This window comes from Muntiacus reevesi, chromosome 2 (genome assembly GCF_963930625.1).
Source record: "Muntiacus reevesi chromosome 2, mMunRee1.1, whole genome shotgun sequence".
NCBI lineage: Eukaryota > Metazoa > Chordata > Mammalia > Artiodactyla > Cervidae > Muntiacus > Muntiacus reevesi.
In genome coordinates, this window is record NC_089250.1 from 88,488,044 (window position 1) to 88,502,931 (window position 14,888).

Here is a 14,888-nt window from a genome sequence, read left to right on the forward strand (position 1 = left end):
GCTTTTGTCTGTGTACCTTCTGAAATAATCTTTTATAAACTGTGTACTCCTTCCCATGGGAGTGCATGTGTGTCTTACATTTTATGTAAGTAATGTCAACTTACATTTTAAGTTGCTTTCCGACCTTTTTTAAAAATCACAGGTTCAAATGATTAATTTTTGTGAACAAGAAGTAGAAAATATTAAACATCAAATAAGATGAAAATAATATGAGAATTGACTTAGTTGGGATAAATCTTTGGAAGTATGACTTGAAAGAATTTTTGCATTTTGATTTTTAACCACCTTATGTAGGTGATTAGCCAGTTGTATGTACTTCAAGTATGTTTGTTATCTGTGCTATATCTCTAGCTTGGCTTGAACAGTTTGACATTTTGGGAAAAAATTCCAGGTATTCTTAAGAGAATTCGTATCGTTAACCTACTCTTCTCATTTTTTTTTTTTCCTCTGAATCCAGAGCATCTCCAAATGGGCCAAATTTTGCTCCTAGCAGAAAAATGCTTAGGCATAAAGTTGGGAACCTTTCTGAGTTCAAGCAGTTGTGGTTAATCATTAAAGAGACTCCCTGATAATCATTATTTTGAATTACCCCCTTTGTTTGGTGTCTCAGAGGTTTCCGAACTTTGGAACAATGCATCAGGGTAAGATTTCAGTGAGAGGGGAGCTGTTGGGAAGATAGGAGTGTCCTTTCATTGGCAGGTGGAGATATGGAAATTGATTCCTTAAATCCCCCTTCAAACTCCTCCTTGAACTTTGCACGTGGACTCCTGAGAGTCTTTGGGGCCCTTGGGGCTTTGTGCCTTGCTTGGAGGACCACAGCCATGGGACAGGCTGGTCTCCATCATGCCTGGCTTCGGCAGGGCAGCCTGGTGTTCAGATGTGGGTGAATCCCATTTTCACTGGCTCTGGCCTGCCCGGGGCTCCGCTGTTTTCCTTAGCAGCGCTGCAGGGGACCGCAGCTGAAGCCCTCTCCCTCCCTGTGGGTTTGTCTCGGCCACCGCCAGCCGCAAGAAGCAGGTTCCTTGCCTTATGCTCAGGGAGGAATGGAAGTATTTTTGTCGTGGAAAACAACTGTGTTTATAGAGGCCTGCACGATTCTGTGGAACGTTACATAACCAGCCTGAGAGGCCTGGGAGGATGATCGTGTTCCCTCCGGCTGGCTGCAGGGCTGTGGAGTGTCCTGAGGCTTCTGTTCCTTCCTGCTGTGACCCTGGGCCTCCTGTTCTGGCACCAGCAGGGGCTCAGGACCAGCCTCTGCTTGCTGCTTGGCCGTGTAGTCCAGCAGTCTCTCTCGTTAACATAGATTGTCATCTCTTTTAGGAAATTGTATAAACACACCCCCCCAGGCAACAGAGAAAAAGAAAAAGTCAGTTTCAGGCAGCGAGAGTTTGATGCCGTCATCCTAGCGACTCACCCCCTCACCCTTCCCACTCACAGCTTCCACCTCACCGGGGGTCGGGCGTGTGCCAGGATGAGGCGGTCTTGCCCTTACAAGCACAAAGCAACCAGAATACGTTAGAAATGCCTGATTGAAAATAAAAGGGCATGTTGATTTTGGCCCTACCTTATTAGGGAGGGTAAAGTTAATTGTATGCTTTTTGTTTCCAGATTGTGCCTTCTAATTCTGTTTAATACAGCACCGCACAGATAGGCAAAGAGACGTTGCTTTTTCTTGAGGTGGGGAATAGCCATAAGCGACACTGGAGACTCATAGTGGCTGTCCTGCTTATAGCTCCTTCCAGAGCTGAGCTGAAAGTTCTCCGCATCCCTGGCAAGGCTGATGAGGGATTATTGTTTTGCTTTCAGAGCCAGTTGAGGCCAAGAGAGGCGATAAACTCTGGCCTGGATTACTGCCATTGTTCTGGCAAGAGCCTTGCACAGATGCAAGCAAAGCCCAAGCGTTTGCTTTCTAATTCCTAGTGCAGTTTGTTGTTAGATTTTTCATCCAATGCATCTAACGTACCTTTAGGAAGGTGCTTCTTATCTCAGACAGGAGATGCCAACGTAAAGATGGGATTACTGCATGGTTTGGGGAGGACGTTTTGGTGGTGCATTTCTGCAGAGCCTGCTGAGATTGTGCTGTGGCCTCCCTCCAGCCTTGGTGCATGTGGTGACATTCGTTTTCCTGGGACACTTAGGCCTTGCACACAGGAAGCTGTTTTACCTGGATCTGCTTGCTGGGAGTCCAGGGGGGGTTAATCCTAGGGCCCAAAGGGATCAGAGCAGCCACCCTTACCAGAGAAGAAGCCATCAAGGCTGCTTCTTGTTAGTGAGCCACTCAGAGTGGGCACCCAGGGACGCACACCATGGATTGTGGGTCCCCCCGACCTGCTAGCACGTTGTGATCTATAACGTACAGAGGGGCTTCCCTGGGTCTCAATGGGTAAAGAATCTGCCTGCAATGCAGGAGACTCAGGTTCGATCCCTGGATTGGGACTATCCCCTGAAGGAGGAAATGGCAACCCACTCCAGTATTCTTGCCTGGAGAATCCCACAGACATAGGAGCCTGGTGGGCTACAGTCCAAGGGGTCGCAACAGGTCTGACACAACTGAGCACGCATGCATTCATTCAGGGTACAGAAGGTGATGCAACTTCCGGCAACAGGTAAAAGTTTGCCCTTGGCCAGAATTCTTGGCAGAGCTTTGCTGAAAAACTGTCTGCAATTCTGTTGTCCTGAATCCTCCTGCCAAGTGGTGCAGTTCGTGGGAGATACAAGGTGTCAGGAAACAGCCATTGGATGAGGTCCACCATGGAACGTGGAGCTGTTACTGGCTTTGGCAGAGTAGATAACTCTGCAGCCTGCTGTGCTCCAGGTGACCAACTGCAGCTCCCTGGGTAATTTATAAACAATGGATCTGTAATCCACGTCTGGAACCCCTACCCCCCAGCTTTCTGTTGCAATCCAGGTAGTAAAGCCTGTGACCTTGTGCTGTTCACCCAGCGGACAGCTTGTACCCCTTGTTTGTTCTGTGAAGTGATGTTACAGGGTCTGATAGATTTCAGGTCATCCAGGAAATTGCCCAGTCAGCAACTGTTGAATTAAATTTAAATGAGCAGGCTAAAAATCCCAAGGCTGAGAAGTCTTTTATTTGGGGTGGGCATGTCACGTAACTCAGGGACCACCTTCTAGCCAGAGAATAAACTTGTTTTACAGAATGCATCACACTGACCACCTCCATCCCAAGAGGTCAGGGACAGTTTCAGAGTTGAGATGCTTCTGAAGGCTGGTTGTCCTGGTTCCTCTCTGAGTCTGGCTCACCAGTCTCTACTGATGCCTTTTGGATGAACCAAAGAACAACAGGTGTCTTTGAGTTGGGCACAAGTTGTCTTTTAATGGGACAGTGGCACAGAGGAACAACAGGTCCCTTACCCTTTGAGAGCCAGGAAAGGACAGTTGGGAGTTCAGGGCCAGACTGAGGATGAAGGTGCAGCGATCAGAAAGCCTTGTCAATTTCAGGACCGGTGGCAGTGCATAGGCAATGTGTCTGGCTTCAAGAAAATGGAGGGGACTTCCCTGTGCTTCCAGTGGTTAGGATTTGACCTTTCTCTGCAGGGGATGCGGGTTCACTCCCTGGTTGGGAGCTAAGATCCTACATGTCTCCAAAAAACATCCCACATCCCACATGTCTCCAAAAAACCCAAACATGAAACAGAAACAGTACTGCAACAAATCAATAAAAAACTTTAAAAGTGGTCCACTAAAAAAAAAATAAAAAAACAAACCCAAGAAAATAGAGATGTGAAGATCTTATTGCAGAGAACAGTTTTGTGAAATGAGGTGTTTATTTGCCTTACAAAAGTTTTCTTTCAGATACCCCAGATTTAGCCTGTCTAGAAGGAATTCAATTTGGGGTTCTCCTCTGAAATTTCTAAAGTCTTCACTGCTACTACAAAGTCAAGAGGTTATCTCTCTTGCCTGGATGGCTGTACCGGTATCCTGAATTCTTTTGACTCCCAGATCAAATCCTGAAGTCCAGACCCCTCCGGGCCAACCCAGAGGCTGTTGTTGCCTAGCTTCTGCTGAATCCATCCTCCATACTTGCACCTTCTCACCCAGAGCCTTCGTCCTGCAGTGCTTCTCCCTGGGGGTGGCCACTTCCCTGACTTTTCAGTCTGTGCTTGCTTGCTCATCTCTGCTCATCCTTCAGTTCTCCAGTGAGACCAGTGCTGACCACGCTTTTCTGACCATGCTTTTCTGACCCCCTTCCTGGCTTTGGACTCAGTCCTGCCCTCACCACGTGTTCTCGTCTTCCTCACCTGGCACATAACTGCAGCTCACTGTGCCTGCCTGGGGCTTGCCTCTCTTCCCAGGCAGCCTGCAGGCTCTGGGGGCCAGAGACCAGCTGACCGCCTTACTGGCCTGGTTTTCAGCACAGTTCTTAGACCTAACAGTCAGGTTTGTGGAATGAATGAGGATATAAGTGTTTCTTTAAAATTGTAACCTTTTCTAATATATTTTAACAGCCAACTTGCAAATAAACCAACCGTGATGCAAATTCAGCTCCCCTGATGGAGGGATGTGTGTGTTTATAGATACCACATGTTAATTTTAGCTGTGTTCCAAGGCTCAAGAATGCTAGATCGCAGTGTCCTTTTGGAAAATGGAATCGCTGCTGTCACACATTCACAGATGTCAGGGTCTCTGACAGACAGTAAGTAGCGCCCTCTTCTCCCGCCCAGGCTTTGATGGAATTGGGAGCTATACACAAAGTAATAGTACAGGCCAAAATACCCGTTTGTCACTGGTGGAGGTTAAGTTGGAGGGCTCAGCTTGGGGTTCTGCTGAGAGAGTCTCAGGGTTAGGCCATGTCCCCACAGAGCATGGGGCCCACCTGGGGTGCCCCATCTGATCAGCTGCTCCGTCTCAGGAGGAAAGAATTCCAGAGCCATGTGGACGATGCCCTCCTCACTAACAGTAGGCTCCTTCCAAACTCTCCTTCCCTCTAGCGATTGTTTTAATATCTTGAAAGAAAATGTTAGGCTCTGAGTTGTGTCCTACTCTTTATAACCCCATGGACTGTAGCCCACCAGGCTCCTCTGTCCATGGGATTCTCCAGGCAAGAATACTGGGGTAGGTAGCCATTCTCTTCTCCAGGGGATCTTCCTGGCCCAGGGATCGAACCCAGGTCTCCTGCATTGCAGGCAGGTTTTTACCATCTGAGCCACCGGGGAAGCTCTTTAATATCGTGTTTTTCCAAACAGATAGGCTTTGTTTCATAGGTGTTTGTTGAAGTCAAATAGTCAAGCAGCATTCCCTTTCTCCGTATGAACATAGCTACTTTAGAATACATTAGTTGACCCCAAAAAGGTGAAACAGCAATGTTTTTTATTTATTTAGTTTTGGCTGTGCCGGGTCTTCGTTGCTGTGTGCGGGCTTTCTCTGGTTGGAGAGGCTTCTCTCGTAGGGTGGGAGTTCTAGGTGCACGGACTTAGTTGCTCCTCAGCATCTGAGATCTTCCCAGACCAGGGATCGAACCTGTGTCCCCTGTATTTGCTCGCAGATTCTTAACCATTCAACCACCAAGGAAGACCAACAAGCAATGCTTTAACAGTTTGTTTTTCTGGGACCAATTTTAAATGTTTCCTGTTCGCACGAATAAGTTCAGTGACCAAAGAACGATGTTGAGGTCCTTCCTGATTTGCCATTTGGGACCCAGCTGTACTCTGCTTTGCTCCAGTGCCGACTTTGAGTTACTTTTAGCAAACCATGCAGCAGCGGCTGCAGAAATATAGAGTTCATTTCACATAGTAAACACGTGGGACAGTTTTCCTGGAGCCATGAGACTTCCCAACAGTCTTGGGAAGACTGTTCCCAAGAACGCTGTTTATGTTTGGTGCTCTGTCATTAGGGAAGACAGGTGAGTAAGACAGACAGAGGTGAACTCAGAACATGGCGCCGTGTTCTGGGCTTGTCTGAATGGAGCTTGAGTGGGTCTGTTTCCAGACTCACTCCTTGACTGACTGGAATCTGGTGGGTGTTAAGGAAGACCTTTCTGGCTTTTCTCCCCCGCTTCCTCTGTGTGCGGGCACCTCCCTCACCCCCACCCCCAGCTTAACCTGGTGTTATAAATAACTTTTCTTCACACAAGTAGCCCTCTCTGAGCATCATTAGGGAATCAGAGCAGTTGTAAAAGCAGCAGTGAAACTTGCAGATAGTGGAATGTGCAGCCCCCATGGAAGGCAGTGTGCACATTTACACTGACTGAGTCGGTGCTGAGGTTGCTAGTATTTGTGGATCCATTCATAATGAAACTAGGAGTTTTCCTTTGCATTTTTAAAAAGAATACAACTCAAATTTCAAATGTCTCTGAAAGTCAGATGTTCCTCTTTTATTTTGAGAGCATGTTAATTGAGCAGGGGAAAGGTCGTTCTACACAGACTCTAGTCCAATGGATGGAAATATATATGAACATAGTCCCTCCCCATCCCCCAGCCCCTCATGGAAAACTTACTTTAGACAGTGTATCTGAAAGTCAGGATTCTGCCAACCCCTATTGTGGTGGGAGCACACAATAGATTACTCCGGAAAGCTCAAGCCCAGCTTGAGTTGGAGTGAATGAGGTTAGTTAGCTTGCAGGAGAGTGTCCGGCCACCCACCCTCTCCCCTTATGAGAAAGGTGACAGCTGAAAAGAGCCAGGATCCGCCCTCTGGCAGCAGTGACGGTTGAGCACAAAGAGTGGTGTGCTCCTGACCTCTGCCTGTCCTTGGGCCCTGCTCCTCCACGCGGTGGGGGGCGGGGGGTGGGGGTAGGGGGTGGGGGTGGAGGGCAGTTGTTTCAGGTTGAAACTTTTCACTCCATCTTCAGTTGTGCTTAGGGACCCAGACTTGGACATTTTTCTCTTTGATGGTTTAATGTTCTTAGGCAGTTGATTAGAGTAAGTCTTTTGCTGCCCCAAGGCTTTGTGCTCTCTGGAAATTAAATGCAAGGGAGATAGTATTCTTTGTATGAATGAAAGGGACTGTGGCCAGAAACGACCCTGAGACCCAGCCTGACCCCTCCCTGGCCAGTCAAGCAGTGATTTCCACCAGCAGGGTGGATTTATGCGAAGCGAACAGTGGCCAGTGAGGTGACTCAGTGATGGACAGTGAGTGTCCAGCAGGAACCTGTTGCTTTCAGGTCGGAGCTGGGCTTTGCTCATGTTTCTTTCATGAGACCGCCCTTGGCCGCACACTGGAATCATGAGTGGGATGCCCAGGCCGCGCCCCAGAGACTCTGATTAAACGGGGTGAACCCTGTCCTGGCCCTGAGGGCCACACTGCCCCAGGACTGCCTGAGGGAGCTCTGGGCGCTGTCTGCTCTGAACATCCTGGCTTACTGCCTCTCTGCCTGGTTTTCAGACTGGAAGCTTTTCTAAAAGTTAAATGGTATTAGGTAACTTCAGGAGGCACTCTGACTAGCTCTAAGAGAGAGCTTATTTGGGACTGGCCTGATGGCCCAGTGGTTAAGGACCCTTGATTAACGGATCAGTCTGCTAAGCAGGGGCCTCGGGTTCAGTCCCTGGTCTGGGAACTATGATCCCACATGCTGTGCAATGTGGTGAAAATAAAAAGAGGGCGCTTATTAAACTGAGGTGGTTGAGGGCATTTAAGGTCGTCAGCCTGGGAGGAACTGGAGCTGTTGAACAGTGGTCTTGATGTCTGTGGGCTCTGTGCCTGTGGGGCTCCGTGGGTGCAGAGCACTGTCTGGGAGAGCCTTGAGCATCCATGGATTTGGGTATCCTGGGCAGGGGACTTCCTTGAACCTGCACCCCATGGTGTGAGGGGTGACTGTTTAGAGCAAAGGTGGGAAACGGGGAATTGAACTCCTCTCCCTTCGGCCCTGATCCAAGGCAGTTCTTCCAGGAGGAGGCTGAGGATGGAATTTGGGGAGCAACAGTTAGTTATACTGCACCGTCTCCAGACAGAGCTGTTGGGATGTGTGGCCACGGAGCTCAGCGTGGGGCTGCCGTGGGAACCCCTGCGCCGGCCCCCCGAGTGCTAGCCAGCATCTCCCTTGATCCGTGATCTTGGACACCAGCTCCCGCACTCAGCTTCGTGTGTTTTCATGCTCTTCTGAGACCAGCTACTCAGTTTTATTCATTCCCTTTCCCCCTGTGGCCCACTTCTTGGACTTTGCTGCTTTGGGCTCTAGCTATGATTTCCTTTTGCGTCTCCTTTGGTTCGTGTTTTACACTCGCTTTTTGTGTAGATACTGGGAGGTTGTGGGAGGGGGCGATGGAGTGAAGGGGTTGGAAAACCAAAGGGGAGTGGGGTGTTGAGAAATAATGGGACTGGAACCAGCCTGGTGCTTGATGGGAGACTGGGGCCGGAGGTCAGAGGCCCCGCCCTTGGGCAGAGGGTCAGTCAGCAGCAGCTGAACGGGGTTGCCAAAGGGGCCTGAGTTTCCCTGTGTGCGCTGGTGCTGACCATTCCCGTGAGCTCGACATGCCTGCCTAGGCGGGGTCTCTGCCCTTGATGTGTCCACAGAGAGAAGACACCCCTTGGGTCAGGTGGTCCAGATACTTGCTTGCTAAAAGTCGGGTTTTCAAAAGCTCATCCTTCTAGCTCTGAATATTACTTATTTCACAGGGAGGAGGTTTTTTTTTTTTTTTTTTTCCCCCTTTAGTGGGATATCTTTATGTTGTTCTCTGTTTGGCTGAGAATTTCTATCTTTTCTTTTTATTTTGACAACTTGTTGGAAAATTCTTGCCACTCTGCTAACTTTCAAGATGCCTAGAAACATTTTATAGACAGTTTGGAACGTTTCTCTCTGACCAGTTTAGTGAAACCATAAGAGATCACTTTATGAAAAGCACCCTGGAGATAGTAAATCTTTCCCAAGAGTGATTTCAGAATTCCTTAGTTTACAGAGCTACTTTTTACAAAACTGTAATGTAGTCTGTGAGTCAGACCTTGAAAAGAACCCCCCTAGTTAATGTCCTGCTGATGCTCAGAATATCTCAAAAGGAGGACTGACGTTTTAGCCATAGGCTGAATGCGTAGCCTGGCTCAGGCCACAGCAAGGACCTGGTGTATTCAGCCCATCATTACTGCTGTCATTAAGCAGACTTGCATTTCTTGACTGTCATTTGGGAGTTTGACCAGATAATTCAGCGTGACATTTTACAGACATCTTGGTGAGAGGGTGGAATGTTTGATTTTGAACTTTTTAGAAAGCTGTCACCTTGTTTTTCTTAAGCAAGATGTTTTTGTATTTGTTATGAGTGTGTGGGATGAAATGTGATCATCTAAGTAGCCCCAGAGAAAACACGTCTTCAGAGTCATTTTGGAACTGGTGTCTGATTTTCCGAAGTCAATTTAGATTTACCTGTGTAAGTTCAGCCCTAGGATTGGGCCACTATCCTGAAAGTCTGAAGTCTTCAAGAAACTGAAAGTCTCTTGATGTTAAGAATTAAAAGGAGCTGGATCTTTCCTGGTGGTCCAGTGGTTAAGACTTTGCCTTCTGAAGCAGAGGATGTAGGTTTGATCCCTGATCAGGGAGCTAAGATCCACATGCATCACAGCCAAAAGTCCAAAGTATAAAACAGAGACAATATTATAACAGGTTCAACTTAAAAATGGTCCACATAAAAAAAAATCTTAAAAAAATTACAAGGAACTTATTTTACCTGTAACTGTCTTTGTCTCCTCTTCTGTTTTTCTAGTTGTAAAACAACAGAGAAGTCCAAAATACATGATTTAAGGAGAGAGGCATTTTCATTTCAGTTTTTTTTCCTTCTTTTTCTCAGAACATACAGAAAGGATAAACTCAAGTTTGAAATATTAGTGCTCATTTTTATTTTATATCAGAAATTAGTTGTTGCTAGTTTCCTAAGGTTCTTTAAGGAATAGTTGGAAAGGTTCTGGAAAAGAACATTTTTTCCCTAAATTCTTGAAGACTTATCAACTGACCAATTTTTCGGTCAACAATAAACATTCTTTTCTTTGATGATTCAGGAAGTTTTTCTTAGTCTGCTGATGCCATAGGGCCAGAAGTGCCGAGACAGCTTGCTAAACCAGCTTTTGTTTTACTTTCACATATAAACCAAAGGCTATTTTGATTTAAGATCAGCAGTCTTGATTTATTATAGAATATGACTTATTTTTTAGATGTGAGCATTTTAGGTGGCCCACAATTGTTTTGGAAAACAAGTGGCAGGTGGTCCCTTTCAGCTTTACCTCCCTGAGATGGAGCGAAAGTAATTGTATCTGGCAGAGAGCAGAGTCAGATTGTCTTCACTGCTAATTATTCACCGACTTCCATCTCTGCAGCTTCCCATTTTAATTCAGACAGTAAGTGTCTGCAAATGTCTGTGCTAAATATTCTCTTGCTATCAGACAGCCTCTAAGAGTGTGTGTGCACGTCTGTGTCTAAGAATTGATAATTTTACTTCTTTTCCTTCTCTTTCTCTGCTGGTTTATTTGCAGTAAGTTAGTGGAAATAGATAATCACGTCATCTTTTCCCCCTGATTCTGGTGGCCACTTTCCAGCACTGATTAGTCCACTGAATTAGGAGGATGTCCCTCTTCTAGAAGCACCCATGGAAGTGGCTGCTCCCGGCAGGCGAGACTTGGAGACCTCAGCTGTTACCATTTCAACTGTGTCTATTTTCTTAAAGAAGAGTCTCACTTAATATATTCTAGTAAATGAAATTCTCCTGTGACTTTGGATCCTCTGGAGTAAGGATCATTTAGATTTGTAGTCCAGGCCCATTGGTAGTTTAAATGAAAATCACCTCCATCACTGACTACCTGCTCAGCTTGGAGTCTTGGTGCAAGGACCCTGAAGCATTTGTTCATCTCATGTCTATCAGGGACCATCCCTTTTTGACTTTCTTAGACTTAGTCCTGTTGTGGCCTCTCTTAAGGAGACTCGAAGACTGAGGGAGAGCCACGCCAGTGTATAAACTGCACTGAGACGGCTTAAGGCCAAAAGGCAGAGGTGCCAGACAGCCAGGCAGGGCCAGGTTAAAGGTTAAGCTGGTGTCTGTCTGGAGACCCAGCTGGAGGCAGCCGCAGCCTTGCGCCCTGGGAGCGCCTTCGTGGCAGGTCCCTGCAAAGCCTGCTGTCCTGTCTGGGCCAGTGGGAGCCCCCGGCCCCCACCCCGTCCCCCTGGTCCCCTGCGCCCGGGCAGACCTGGGGTGGAGAAAGGTGACAGGCAGCGCAGGGCCAGCTTGTCCCCTTGCTTAGGACTGAGTCCAGCCCCATGCTCACCAGCGTGGAAAATTTCAGCTCTTCTTTTTTCCTTGTTTTTTTTTAAACCACCTCCCTGAAATGTAAACAGTTGAATTATTTTCCAGTTTGGTCAGGGAAGCAGAGAATCACGTGTGTAGTATTTTTGTAATAGGCAGCGTTACTCATTTTTGTTTTACTAAGTCTTTCCAGTCAAATGCCCTTGGCTCTTTTCTCATCCTTCCCATTTGGGCTGAAACCTTCACACAGGACACTGGAGGGGCCAGCACGTCCAGGAGAGATGGAGACCAGTCTGCCGCCATCTCTGAAAACAGCCCCAGTCCTTTAAGTACCATGTTCTGACTCACCGACTTTGCCTTTAAGTAGACTTTCGGCTTGTTCAAGGGTTAGTCCCTCTTGTTTGTGAACTGTATTGAGGAGAGCTGTACAGAGCACAGCTGGCCCTGTTTGTACTGTTGTGGTTTAAATGATGCATTTCAGTTCTCTCTTTCAGGGCTTGCTTCTCTCTCTACTCTGCTTCCTCTAGTGCCTGGTAATGAATTTGCTGTTTGTGACTTGGGTATGCTGTTAGTTGGAAGAGAGGTTTTCCTCTTTTTCGATGGTGCATGTGTACGAGGGAAGGCAGCCATGACCTTGTGTGTGACAACTTCTGTGACCTGGGCCAAACCCTTCCAGCTTCGGGGAGCCAGGCTCCTTTTCAGGAAGTTGGTAGGGCTGGCCTCTGCATTAGCATCTGACATCAAGTCCATTGTGTTTTTTCTCTATGCCTTCCTCTTTCTAGAAAAGAATGTGTATGAACTCAAAATGTCCCTCTCCCCCTTGCAGTTTCGTTGATATTGATGCTTTCGCTGAGTTGTATTTCTTTTCCTTCTTCTTTCTCTTTCTTCAGGTTTTGAACTGTGGCTTAAATCATTTACTTCCTCCACCCTCCTGTTGGGCACAAAAGTAAATCGAGCCTTATGGAATCTCACGGCTCAAACTGGTGATAGCCACATTTTAGAGAACTTGAGAAGAGCCACGATGGGCATTCTTGAGATAAATTGTTGGGGCTGTGAGTAGCAGGCCTGATCGAACCCCTGAGATAGGGGGTGGGAGAGTGTAGGGCCACGAGGACGGCATCTTGTCCCACTGTGTGGTCCCATAAAGTGTCAGGGGACCTTGTTGCCTTGGCGTGAGGGGGTGGAGAGATGATGTTCCAGGCATGCACGGGGCTGGCATCCCTGGATTGCAGATGCTCTACGTGGGCTATAGAGACCTTCAGAGGAAGCCTCTGCTTGTGCAATGATGACCTTACTGTATTGCTTGAGGTTCTCAGTCCTAAAGTAGTGAGTCTTGAGCTGCTGCAAGAGTGTCCACTTAGCTGTGGGAGTATTATTTCAAGAATGCTCTCCTGTGTGCGTGTGTAGTCGCTCAGTTGTGTCCGACTCTTTGTGACTCCATGGACTGGATCCCATTAGGCTCCTCTGTCCGTGGGATTCTCCAGGCAAGATACTGGAGTGGGTTGCCATTTCCTTCTCCAGAGTATCTTCCCGGTCCCCACCAGAGACCCAACCCCAATCTCCTACATTGGCAGGAGGATTCTTTACCATTGATCCACCAGGGAAGCCATGCTTTCCTAAGATAATGAATGTTCTTTGTTCATCCTCACGGACTTAAAGCATCCCACTTTTACCAGTGAAAACATAGGCACATGCTTATAGTCTTGGGCTGAGTTTAGTACAACGGATTCATTCTAAGATCCCATAGTGACGTTGAATTGTCAGAGAACTGAGAAAAGATCTAAGTGAAAAACAGCCAAGTCTGAAATCCAGTGGAAAATAGGTTCTTTGCCCAATTAAGTGTCTGACAACTGAGTTATTTGTTAGTTATATCAAGGGTATTTTTAGGATTCAGTATCTATTTCATCCTTAGATTTCCAGTTATTGTTTTGATTCTTCAACAGATGCTAACGGATACAAGCAACTTGGGACTGGAAAAAATTTTTTTCTACAGAGATTAGCCTAACTGAATCTTACTATGGTAATTAATTGGCAGAAAATCAATAATTCATCAAGAAGTCTCTCAGCCTGTGGTGGCAAAAGACAGTGCAGTGAATGCTGGTGAATTTAGGAGAATGTACAAGTGTCAGTGAGCTAATTGGGTGAATTTACATGCAGTGTGCTGTATTGTCAGACAAGACTAGTCATTTGGGAAATTTGTAGGAGATTACCAGAGACCCAAATATTTAAATACTTTAACCATTTGTCTGTCCCTAAAGAGAAGCCTCAATAAGTGTGTTATTTGGCTAAATGAGTAAAGTGGAACTGCTGTTTTTTGCATTATTCTCTGATGATTAAGAAATGTTAGTTTACTTGCTTTAAAGAAAGCAAGTACATTTTTTTCTCAACTTTGTTTTCTTGTGTGAGTTGCCATCTAAAAGTTACTTTTATTTATTTATTTTTTTAAAGAAATTTTTAAAAAGTGTTTATTTTTGGTTGCGCTGGGTCTGCTTTGCTATGTGCAGGCCTTCTCTAGCTGCGGCGACTGGGGACTCCTCTTCACTGCACTGTGCGGGCTTCTCAATGCTGGGCCTTCTCTTAGTACAGAACTCAGGCTCTGGGCGAGTGGGCTTCAGTAGAGGTGGCTCGTGGGCTCTCGAGGGTGGGCTCAGAAGTTGTGACAGACAGGCCTAGTTGCTTCGAGGCATGTGGAATCTTTCTGGACCACGGATAGAACCTGTGTCCCTCACACTGGCAGACGGATTCTTATCTACTATACCACCAGGGAAGTCCTAAATTTTTTTTTTTTTTTAATGTTTTAGTCTTAGAATCTTTTTATACTCTTAAAAATTATTGAGGGCTTTAAGGAGCTTTTATGTATGTAACAAATATCTTTTGGTATTTATTCTGTTAGAAATAAAATCCAAGATATTTTAAAAGATCATTATTAAATTTAAAAAATAATAAACCAACTGCTTATTAATGTAAATACCAGTTTTATGAGAAGTAACCATTTTCTGAAATGAAAGAAACCTGGTTGAGAAGAGCACTTTATAATTTTTTGCAAAAATTGCTAATATCTGGCTTAATGGAAGACAGCTGCATTATCTCACCTGATACCTACATTCATTCTGATATAATGATTGTTTTGGTTTTCATGTATGAAGAAAATCCAGTTCCACACAATAATGGAGATGCACAGGGGGAGTGTTTTAATATCTTTTTAGATAAATGTGGATTCTTTAATGCTATGCTAAACAAGTGGTAGTTTCTTAAACGTTGGTTGAGATGTAGATTTTGAAATCTGATCTGTGAGCTTTTAAAACCCTATTCCATATACGATATTGAATATCATGCGTTGGTCATTTGGAAAATCTCAAATGTTGATATATATTATTTTTCATATGTTTGCAAAAATATCATTCTGCAAAAGTTATATCACCAGTGAGAAAATGTATACAGGGAAGTTGTCAGCTCCTCGTTTTTTTACCTTTTGGCTGTACCACATGGCATGTGGGATCTTAGCTCCCAGACCAGGGAGCAAACCTCTGCCCCCTGCATTGGCAGCAAGGAGTCTTAACCACTGGACCGCCAGGGAAGTCCCCCTGGTTTAGTTTCTTTTCTAAAAATGTCTTCCAAAGAGCCTTGTCTGAATCGCCCTGGTGTGTATATCATGCCTTCAAATAAAAGCTGACGTTTCTTGGAAAAGTGGCCCATTGCCCCTCGGCGTGGTCT

The 14,888-nt window shown here is 46.0% G+C and overlaps 1 protein-coding gene across 10 annotated transcripts in view; it reads left to right on the forward strand.

The window, feature by feature from the left end:
- Window positions 1–14,888, forward strand: part of SIPA1L2 (signal induced proliferation associated 1 like 2) — a 233,150-nt gene that overhangs the window by 28,917 nt on the left and 189,345 nt on the right. The window contains exon 1 of one of the 10 annotated variants that reach the window (XM_065922301.1): window positions 11,508–11,560. The exons of the other annotated variants lie outside the window; for them this stretch is intronic. The gene's annotated coding sequence lies outside the window, so the exon portion shown is untranslated. Of the gene's footprint in view, window positions 1–11,507; window positions 11,561–14,888 lie in introns of those variants that run through there. 10 annotated transcript variants of the gene reach the window in all.